Here is an 11,581-nt window from a genome sequence, read left to right as displayed (position 1 = left end):
AATGGATTTGAAGAAATTGTACAAACATGAACAGCTTGTACTCACTTTATTACAATTAGAGATGTCATCAGGCATCCACAGGGACTGTCATTTATGTGGATGTAGTGTGTGGCCGTTGGGCATCTGTAGTAGTCACGTGCAACGAGAGTGAAGGGGATAATAAAAAGTGACTGGCATCTGAGCAACAGTTCAGAGTCCTCTCGTCAATATAAAAACATAAGACGGCGTCAGAAGTTTCTGAATAAAAGTTTACAGTTACAATGGCACAACTACAGCTGCCACCGCCGTTAAACCTACACGGAAATCTCTCAAAGAATTGGAAGAGTTGGATACAGAGATTCAAACTTTTCCAAGAAATCCAAGAAAGTGCAGCGTGCCATGTTTCTGCATGTAGCAGGGGAAGAGACAGTTAGAGGGCCCTATTTTAACGATCTAAGCGCATGATCTAAAGTGCAGGGTGCAAGTTCACTTAGGGCGTGTCCGAATCCACTTTTGCTAGTTTAACGACGGGAAAAATGGTCGGCGCGCCAGGCGCATGGTCTAAAAGGGTTGTCCCTATTATCTTAATGAGTGATGGGTGTGTTTTGGGATTTACGTGCGTTAAACCAATCAGAGTCTCATCTCCCATTCCCTTTTGTTACAAAGGTAACTGTTCCTTCAAGCAAGGGAGATCAAAAAACTAACTACAATGTACTCACAAAATAACAGATTTATTGACAAATAAACCAATATGACAATAATACATATATCAAATCAAAGAAAAGAAAATACATTGTAGAACAAAAACTCATTCCCCCTCAAAGGATATTAATAACCAGCCAACCCCCATAAACCCCAATACAATCCAACAGTCACACAGAACAATTCAAAATAAAGCACAAAGTAAATTACACACAAAAAACAAACAAAATCATATTAAATAAAAGTATATCACACTCAAACCAAACCAAAGAAATCAATTCCACTACAAACTTAAGTCTCATGCAAATAAATAGTTCATGTGTTTTAAAGCATCAATATGGTACAGAGAGTACAAGGGTTGGCTGGCAACACGAGGCTGGGAAGTGATATAAAAAACAAGGAAAAAGTAAAAAAAATAAAACACCCTGCTATCCAGTACGATTCACAACATCTATACACTCATTGTGCTGGAGGCATACAGCACACACATGCAGGTACTGGCTAGCTGGGGAAATCAAAACAAAACAAACACGAGGAACAGCGATCAACTAAACCTAATACAAAAACAAACACTTAACAATACACAAAAATAACCACAAAACATTTTTTTTTACTTTAATCTCATTAGAAAAATAAAAATCAAAACACTTACAAACACTGTATAAAAACCTCAAATTACTTGCAACACAGCCACCAACCCTGGACTAACTTCCAAGATAGGAACGGGCGTGACCAACGACCTACAAATACACAATGTTTGTGTCTGCATTAAAAATAATTCCATAATTTAATCCCAGTTAAAAGGTCTGTATCCTCTCCTTGTAGAATGATGTTGGCAGGATTGAGCAACAAAAGAACCTAGGGTAGGGCGACGATTTAATTAGAGGTTGCATTAACTGAAATGTTTCCGCCATTTCCGAACATTGAAGGATATCTCAAAATTAATGCTGTTTGTCATTTTGACATTTAAAAAAATAATAATAATAGGCCTAAATAAAATCAGGCTATTCAAACCCATGTCAGAATTCATATTACGACTATCTTTAGTCTAACTGTTTTAACAGCCTTTTAAAAGCCTTTTTTCAAGATTCAAGATGTCAATTAATTGTAAACTTTCATCAAACTGAATTGAATAATCCTTACACATTATTCATATTATGAATTAAGAATAAATGAGTAAAAAACTAGAGCTTAATAAAGCATTTTTATATTAAGCGAAAAAGGGAATGGACCATTTAGTTTATGGGATTCGTATTCATAAATGTAAAAAAAATGAAAATATGTTTAAATGTAGGCTAAGATTTATACAAAATATTTTATTAAGCTTAAAACGCTTGATTCATAATATGTAAGGATTATTCAATTCAATTTGATGGAATTTTACTATTAATTGAAACGCGTAAATCTTGAAAAAGGCTTTTAAAAAATTAAAATTATTTAGCCCATTTGTGCATTTAAAATTCACAAAATTCTATCAAATTGAAATGAGAATTGTTTTATCAATATTAAATGATTGAAAATTCAAATAGTCTATATTCAAATTTTATTTTACATTTTTTAAAGATAACTTTGAGTTGACTGAATTTTGTTTTTAAATAAAATAAAAAAATATATATTTACACACACACAAAATAAATGTCTTAGGCCTACCTTGTGAATCAAATGGCAGATGAAAATGAAGCTTTCATCTATCACTTCCCTTAACAGTCCAACTGCCTCCATGCGAACTTCAGCTCCATAAGTCCTTGCAGAGGTGACATGCTCAAGAACTGATATAATGTCCTTGAATGAACTGACGATGACGGCAACAGTAGCCAGATGGCCTGTCCACCTCTGGTCAAGTAAACGTTTGAGTCTGTCACCTCTATATTGCAGGGCAACCGTGGGTTTACGGCAAAAGTTATAAAGCGCGTTCCATACGCTGAAAAAATCTTGAATGGCTTGCTCAGCAGATAACGCATGCACGACAACTAAGTACAGCTGGTGATTTAGGCAGTGTACGTAAGGTATCTCCCGGCCAACTTTTTCCTGCAGAAGTCGCTGCACCATATTTCCCCGACATTACCGCGGCTCCATCATACACTTGACTCAGAATCTTAAGACGCATTCAAGCCTGCCTTGGGCAGCTCTGAAAGTATCATGTTTGTGATGGTTTGTGCATCTCCCGAATTTGCGATGGTCATCAGAAGTCATTCTGTAATTTCCAGTGTTTTTCTTTACCTTTATCAATTCGGCTTACTTTTTCTTTCCACATACTATAACAAGTCAAAAGTTCTTTGGACATTTCATGTCTGTTGAATCCTTTATTTGTTTCCACGGCGTGTTTCCAGTCATGGAAGCCTTTGGTTGTAAATGCTGGGTCAAGTGTAGTCCCGCTCTGTAGCTGCCCGATCGAGATCTGCGTAGCACATCTAGTGCAAAATTTTCTGCAAGGGTAGCAGAAGGCCACATCTGCTTTAACCAAATACTCGAGCCAATCTATTTTCTGAAACCATGCGTGTAAAAATGATCTCTTTCTGGTGCCAAATAAGCGTGTGGGATACGAACTTAATCTGACTTGCAAAGGCCCTTCCTTTCCCAAATCATCTGGGCAAGTGTCCTCATCATGACTGGAAGCAGTAACTCGTCTGCCGTCGCCCTCTGTCACTGGCGTGTCGACATCACTGGTGGTGCTAGTGCTAGCCATGACAGTTTTCACTGTTGTCGAGGTGGTGGTAAACCATTTCCTTAAATCCATTATTGCTTGAATGATCAAGCATGTTAAGTGTTTTAGACGAATACAGATTATGAATAAAGAGTAGAAGTTGACTGAAAAAAATACTTAACGTCATGATGTACAGTCATAATCAACCAATTACATACAAGCTGCTAGTGACGTAATTTAGTTAATCGCCTGTTGCGAGTGCAAATGCAAAGTTGCAAAGCTGATTTAATCATGGTGAAACTAAATTAATTTACAAAATAGTTATATATATATATATATATAGAGAGAGAGAGAGAGAGAGAGAGAGAGAGAATTATAATATGTCAGGAATAAAAGGGCACGGTGGTAGCGTGCCTGTTGCTGAGTCTCAGCAGTTGAAATCGCGTTCCGAGGCAGGGTGGTGTGCTGACCAGAGGTGAGGGCTCATACCAGTGGAGTAATGCACTGTGTATAAGCATAAACATTGTAATACATTGTAATGCACTGTGTATAAGCATAAACATAAGCATAAACATTGTATAAGCATAAACAAGCTGTGGCAGATGTTGAGGCCACCGCCTCTTTTTCTCTGGGGGCAAAGTCCGCAACAAATCATGGAGAGTTCGATTAAAACGTTCGCAATGCCCATTACCCTGTGGGTGGTATGGGGTAGTGCGACTCTTCTGTACACCATAAACCTTACATAACTGGCTAATAAGGTTGCTTTCAAAATTTCGCCCTTGGTCTGAATGCAGATAACAAAGGACCCAAAACAAATGAAACCAATGCTGGACCAAAACCTCTGCCACAGTACTTGCTCGCTGATCCCGAGTAGGGATGGCCTGAGTGAACTTAGAAAACACATCAGTGAGCACCAACACATTCTCCCTCCCATCACTTGCAGGCTCCAACACGCTAAAATCGACAGCCAAAATTTCATGAGGCCGGGATGCTTGTAGCGTTCCCATAAAAGACCTCACCTTTGGTTGAACTGCTTTAACGAGAATGCACCGCTGACATTCCTGACACCACTGTTCCACATCTCTCACCATCCCTGGCCAATAACAGCGACGCTTCACTAATTCCACTGTTCGGTCCTTTCCTTGATGCCCATGACTGTCATGCAAACTGCTAAACACTTCCCATTGAAGTTTCTGAGGTAACAGCAACTGATATATCTCTCGATGACCATCAGGTGTGTACGCTAAAAGATAGAGGCACCCATCCTTCTCACATAATCGGTCCCACTGCCTAGCCAGCTCCTTTACAGCTCGATCCATACCAGTCAACTCTGAAGAACGCAAAATGCTACCTGCCTCCCAGGCCTTGGCAATAGGGCCAATAACTGGGTCTGCCTTCTGCAAATGAGAAAGATCTACCTGTGAACATCCAGGCAATGCAGAAACTTCACTGGCACTCACCACTACACGCTCTGGAGATCTTCCCCTCACCTGCTGCTGTAACACTTGGGGAAGTTCTGTTTCTGGAAACACATTGTTCATGGCCTGCCGAGACAATGCGTCAGCATTTCGATTAACCCTTCCCGGACGGTACTTAATCACAAAACTGAAAGAAGCCAACTGTGATAACCATCGCTGTTCCAGAGCACCCAACTTTGAGGTCTGCAGGTGACAGAGAGGATTATTGTCAGTTTTAGGGCCAAACACAAATTTCATGGAGCTATAGTTTTCCATATTCCGCTCTGTCCTCTGCAGGCCCCTACTGGCATAGGCAATGGGATGAAGCTTACCATCCTGCTCCAGGGACAAAACTGCCCCCAAAACCTGATGGCTTGCGTCTATCTCCAGAACAAACGGCTTACGGAAATCTTCATAAGTGAGCACAGGTGCAGTAACCAGCGTTGTCTTTAATGTTTAGAAACTTTTCTCACACTCTGCATCCCACACAGAAGCTAAAGGCAGCCTCGGGGTCTTACCCTTTCTTGCAGAACCACTCAGTCTTGTTACCAATTCATGAAGAGGCTTAGCCAGCTTAGCAAATCCATCAATGAACCGGCAATAATAGCTGGCAAAACCTAAAAATTAAAGAAGCTCTGCCAAGTGTATTGGCCAACTCCATTCTTTTACTGCTGCCACTTTGTCAGGGTCAGTGGCAACCCCCTGCTCAGACACTAAGTGCCCTAAATACTTCACCTGCTTCTGAAAAAAAAACTGCATTTGCTCAATTTAATCTTAAGACCTTCTTGCTGCAATCGCTTAAACACCTCCTCCATGCATAACAAATGCTCTTGTACAGAAGAGGAAAATACAGTTATATCATCCAGATATAAAAGCAAAGAGGAGAACCGCTTGTCCCCAAACAGCCTTTCCATGAGTCGTTGGAATGTCCTTGGGGCATTACACAGCTCAAAGGGCATACGGTTAAATTCAAACAACCCAAATGGAGTACAAAAAGCTGTCTTTGCCTTATCTCCCTCCGATACCTTAACCTGATTGTACCCACTTGCTAAATATAAGGTGGAAAACCACCTTGCCCCAGTCAGAGCATCCAAAGACTCTTCAATTCTCGGCAGTGGATAAGCGTCCTTTCTAGTTTTCGCATTCATTTGACAATAGTCAACAAACATCTTAATTGTTCCATCCCACTTCTGCACCAGAACAATCGGGGAAGAGTAAGGACTACTACTTTCCTTTATCACCTTACTGTCCAAAAGCTGTTGAATATGAGACCTTACGGACTCATACTGAATGGGAGGAATTCGTCTATATGGCTGTCTAACTGGTTTATCGTCCTCCAATGGAATCTCATGTTTAATCAGAGCTGTACAACCTATATCGCCTTCGGTAGTGGAAAAAATAACCTGATATTTATTCAATAGCTGCTTTGCCCATTCTGCTTCCTGTTCAGTAAGTCCTTTACAGGAAGGAAGATCAATGTTGCAACTAGACAACTGCTCAGCCACATGAACAGACAACTGAGCACTATAAACATTTTCAGGACATTTGTAACGTAGACCCTGGGGCAGTAACCACGTTCACCACTTGGACTGTACCTATAATATGATGTGGTGCCACCCATACCTCCGTACTATACACTATATGCCAGAGCATGTGAGCGGAGTGGAGCAGGAGCGAGCGGGGAGCGCGAGCGGGCGGATCTTGGACAGAGCGCAGAGCGGCATTTTTAAAAGGACGGAGCGTCGCCCTATTTGCCGCTCCAATTTCGATCCGCTCACACCACGATTCTGAAACATGCTCAGTCAAGCTAACAATGATAATGTGGTACAAGAAAACGAATGTGGAGACATCGTTTCAGTCAGTAAAGATTCATTTTGGAATCTAAAAAGAAAACATCTCTCCAAAACATGAAAGTATGCTACGTGAACACGCTGGGAAGAAAGCAAAAGGTTAGCAAATTGAATATGGTAACTTGTAACAAAGTGTAAATTAAATATAGCGTAATTTTCAAACAATTGATACAAGCCAATTTAATTTTAATCCTACGCGCTGCGCAAAAGTTCAGTTATAAGAATTTATATTCTCAAAAGTTCAGTTATTAGCCTACTTTTAAAACGTTTATGTATATTTTTTATATATATATTTTTGTTTATATACATTTTATTTATATTATTAGGCCCATTTATTCGTTTAATTTTACAGCAGTTTGTGTGTAAAATGGATATAAGCCAATTTAAATTTTAATCGTGCGCGTTGCGCAAAAGTTCACTTATCAAAATTCAAATAAAATTCAATCTTAATAGTTAATTTACTTTTAAAACTTTTATGTATATTTTTGTTTATATAATTTTTATTTATATTATTAGGCCCATTTATTCGTTTAATTTTACAGGACTTTTTGTGTAGGCTATATTCCTTCTTACATAGGCCTAATTTGTCATTTGAAATAAAACATTTCTATTTGAAAAATGTTGTTGTTGCTCATTAGTTCTTTAGGAGGTAAGGCTGTGGTCTAAGCTAAAAGTCATATACATGTAGATTTTTTTCCTTTTTTGGAGCGAGCGGGGGGCGATTTGAGTGGAGCGCGAAGCAAACTGCGTTGAGCGCTGAGCGATAATGAGCGGAGCGGCCTGATGTAGCTTTGAGCGGGGGAGCGGAGGGGTGAACAGTTCCGTGAGCGATGAGCGGAGATTCTCACCGCTCCACTCCGCTCATATGCTCTTCTATATGCATACACTAACCCTCTCTCTGCATATACAAAAGAGGGAGACAACAGCAAACCCTCTGGAAGGGCATTTCCTTCTGGCCCCAAAGGTTCTAAGAGAAACTCAATCACAGCACCTGAAATTTGGGGACAGGTCACCGGAACCGTATTTGGGGAATCTGAAAAAGCTCAGTACCATGCTCATTAAATAAATTAACATTACACTCGGATAATATTCATACCCAGCACAGCTGGAATCTTCTCCTTCTGAGCATACATACTAGGGGAACAGGCATCTTTTACAATCAAAATCCTTTCCTGGGTAATGTTACCCCAAATAAACTGACATCAAGTTCTACGTACCCCACACATGGAATATCCATCCCATTTGCAGCTTTCAATGCCAACCATGCACAGTCACAGAGACCCCCTTTCCCCAAATCCGAAAAATAATGGTTAAAATAACACTGTTATAGTGGTAATAGACACTGTGTCTAGTAAGCACAACACATTAACCATTCCCATTTTAACAATTAGTGTTGGACAAGACCCTACCACACTAGAAAAAGCTTGAGAATCAATTTTTGAGCCTAATGTCCTCATCTCCAGTGTGTGGCTCTGCACCCTGGAGGGCTCTAGTTTTCCGCCGACGAGACAGACTCAGCAGCTGCCACACCACTAGAACCCGAAGCAGGCACAGACCTAGTTTGCATATTGGTTGCACAATATCTTGTTATATGACCAGCTTGATTACATTTGATACATATGGGTTGGCCATCAGGTGCTCTACGAGATCCACTAGTTCTAGGGATTCTGTTAACATTACTTGCAGCCCCTTCTGGAGTGCTCAAAGTTTTAAGAATCAAATCCAATTGTGCCTGCTGTCGTAGGACCATATCTTTCAATTCTGCAAATTCAGAACTAACCACCTGATTCTCTTCACATGTAGCAACAGCTTGAGTTTCAAATAAATGAGGAACTACTCTACTTGACCTATTTCTCTGAGGCCCTCCTCCACCCAACGCACTGCCTCCTTGCGTAGGTCATGGAGAGTCAAAGAAAAATTCTGCCTCACCAACCTCTTTAGTTCTCCATGTAGGGTATGGTCTTGAACATTTTCACAAAATTGATCTCGCAGAACCACCTGATAGTCAGACACAGCATTAGGGTTAGCTTTTCGTACCCTGTTTTTAAGAGCCATCAATGCATGAGAAAACTCTTGTAAAGATTTCCCCTCCTTCTGTTTTCTGTCAAAAAACTGCTGTTGCAGGATAACATAGGGAGAAGAAGAGCAATACAGTTCACGCAACACTGCAAATATCTCAGTGGAATTCTCTTTAACTTCCTCAGGCCTAAACTTAATTTCAGTCCAAGCCTCCCCCTCTAAATGATCATAAACAAACATGGCTTTGTCTAATTCAGACATATGTCAACTCTCCACCTCTTCAATCCAATCCTCCAGAGAAAGAGAACCAGGGGACAATTTACCAGAGAATTTCGAACATTTTCTTTCTCTAGGCACATATATAGCCTGTTCACGCCGCTGTCCATTACCTTCTGGGGCTGAACTCGATTCAACACCTGTGCTGCGTTCCAAACCGCATACTTCCCTACTATTTAGTATGGGAAAAAGAGTAGGCGAGTGAAAAAGTATGTACGAATCCAAAAGAGTAGGCGAGAATTACCTGGGTGACGTACGAATTATCGCGAGATTCGGACTTAAGTGCGTTCCAATATGCCTACTTTCCTACTATATAGTAGGCGAAAACAGTGCGTGAAGGAAGCAGTACGTTCGAAACATCAGTATTCATAAAAGAGTAGGCGAGAAGTTCCCGGATGGCTTACTGCTTCCGGACAGATTTTTGAGTGCTCAACCGATGGATACTCTTCTATCCCAGGAGGCCACGCGAGAGGATACGTCTTAAAAAAGAAGAAGAAGAAGAAGGATACGTCATACGCAAATGATGACGGACGAGAGTGTTTTCAAATGTGAGTATTACAAATCAAATGATCGCATGTGTTCAACTACTGTACAGTAAACTGTTGAATTGTTGAAGATGTAAAGACGCTATATAGTATGGTAAATTTGTATGCATCTTAAATACAATTACTAAATGTCTATTTAATATCTGGTAAGAAAATCTAATATAAGAATTGCATATTTCTATGTCTAATAGATATGAAATAGACATCTGAGTTATGTATGTGTACTATTGTTTAAGAGAATTCACTGTTGTCAACACTGTTTTCATTAGACGAATGTTTAATAAATTTACATAAAGTAACTAAACATAAGTAATCTATTTCATTTGTTCATTAGTACTGTTGAAAAATTGTGGAACATTTATGATCAACATGTAAATGTAGTATTGAGCTTATAAATCACAGAGGTAACGTAAATCTTGTCTGGATGTTACAGGGACGGATGAGCATACACACCTGCTTATCCGGTGGAGAGTGGCTCATGAAGCCCTCTTCACCGGAAAGCGGAATGCTGCCATCAAAGGCTTTGAGTGAGTATACAGAAATAATAAAAAATCTATTTAATTGTTTATTTGTAGTATATTTCAACAGAGATATTACAGCACTTTTTTGATCCTTGATTTCTCTGCATTTGCTGCAGATCTTTTGTGGTGGAGCAGGACCTGCAAGGCAGGGTGACGGCAGCATTTGTAAAAAAAAAATGGGAAAACCTTAAACAAAAATACAAAGTAAGATCATTTTGTTACTTCTAATACAGAAATGAAATGATTAAATATTGTGATGTTAAAATGACTGCTTTTGTATCATGCTTGTGCATTTTTGCAGGATCTGAAATGTCCGCAGACAGGAAGGGGCACTGAGGATGGAGGGGCCACAGCAGCATCCTGGAAGTGGTACGCTGCCATGGATGAGGCAATTGGGGGCAGACCCTCCATCACTCCTCCTGCCCTCGTTGCCTCATGTGGGCTGGATGTTGCTGTGGCCTCTTCATCCTCAGTGAGGCCAGAGCCAGCAAGACCCAGAAAAAGGGTAAAAGACCTGGAGGACCTGATCCAGGAGATGGAGGAGAGAGAGGAGGAGAGAGAGAGGAAAGCAGCTGAGAGGGAGGAGAGACTGTGGAGAGAAATGGAGGAGAAGGAGGAGAGAAGAGAACGAGAGAGACGAGAGAGAGACGAAAGACAAGAAAAAGAAGTAAGAGAAAGAGAAGAGAGATGGCACCGGGAGGCAAGCGAGAGAGAGGAAAGGAGAGATAAAGAAACAAAAGAAAGGGATGAAAAATTCCTTTCTGTGCTTGAAATTCTTGCGAAAAAATAAATTCAATGACAAAAAACATATTATGATCATTTACACATTTGGGTTAAAATGAATTAAATTATATATATATATATATATATATATATATATACACACACACAGTACTGTGCAACAACAACAAATGGTGGCCTAAGACTTTTGTACAATACTATGTATATAAAACAAACAATTTCTAGGCATTCACAGTAGCCTACATTATAGACTTCTAGAAATTTAGTGATACTTTAAGATTGTGATAAAATTCATAAATTAAATATTTATGAAGTGATGAATAATTAGTGAATGTGTGATGTAATGTAAAAAAAAAAAAAAAAAAACACTTTAAAACAACAGTTTTATTGGAGTGTATTATATGACTTCTAAATGCACACAGAGCTCATGCAGGGATTTTCAAGGCAGGTCATGGAGGGTTCAGTTCCAGCACACCTGTCTGTGATTTTCAAGTAGTCAGTTATTAATTGGTTTAAATTGATTCAGGTGTGTATAATTAGGGTTGGACAATAGCCCTCCATGACCTAAGCTGAACTTGAGACTGTTTACACAAACTACCTTAAGTTTTGCATTAACTAGGGTTAATGAACCCAAGCAAAAAAAGGGTTAATGAACCCAAGCAAATAATTCAGTCATTATTTACTCCCCTTCATGTTGTTTGATCCCTCTGTTTTTTTTTTTTTTCTGAACACAAAAGGTGATTTTGGTCAGGTTTGTACTGTTGGTTTAATACAATACCACTCAATAGACTTTCAGAAGCTTCAAAAGCATCATCAAAATGACAGGAAGCTTCTGAAAGTTGGGCTC

The sequence above is a fragment of the Abramis brama genome (genome assembly GCF_963993115.1).
Source record: "Abramis brama genome assembly, chromosome: 5".
Taxonomy (NCBI): Eukaryota; Metazoa; Chordata; class Actinopteri; order Cypriniformes; family Leuciscidae; genus Abramis; species Abramis brama.
The sequence above is the reverse complement of the archived record's forward strand: the minus strand, read 5'-3'. Positions refer to the sequence as shown.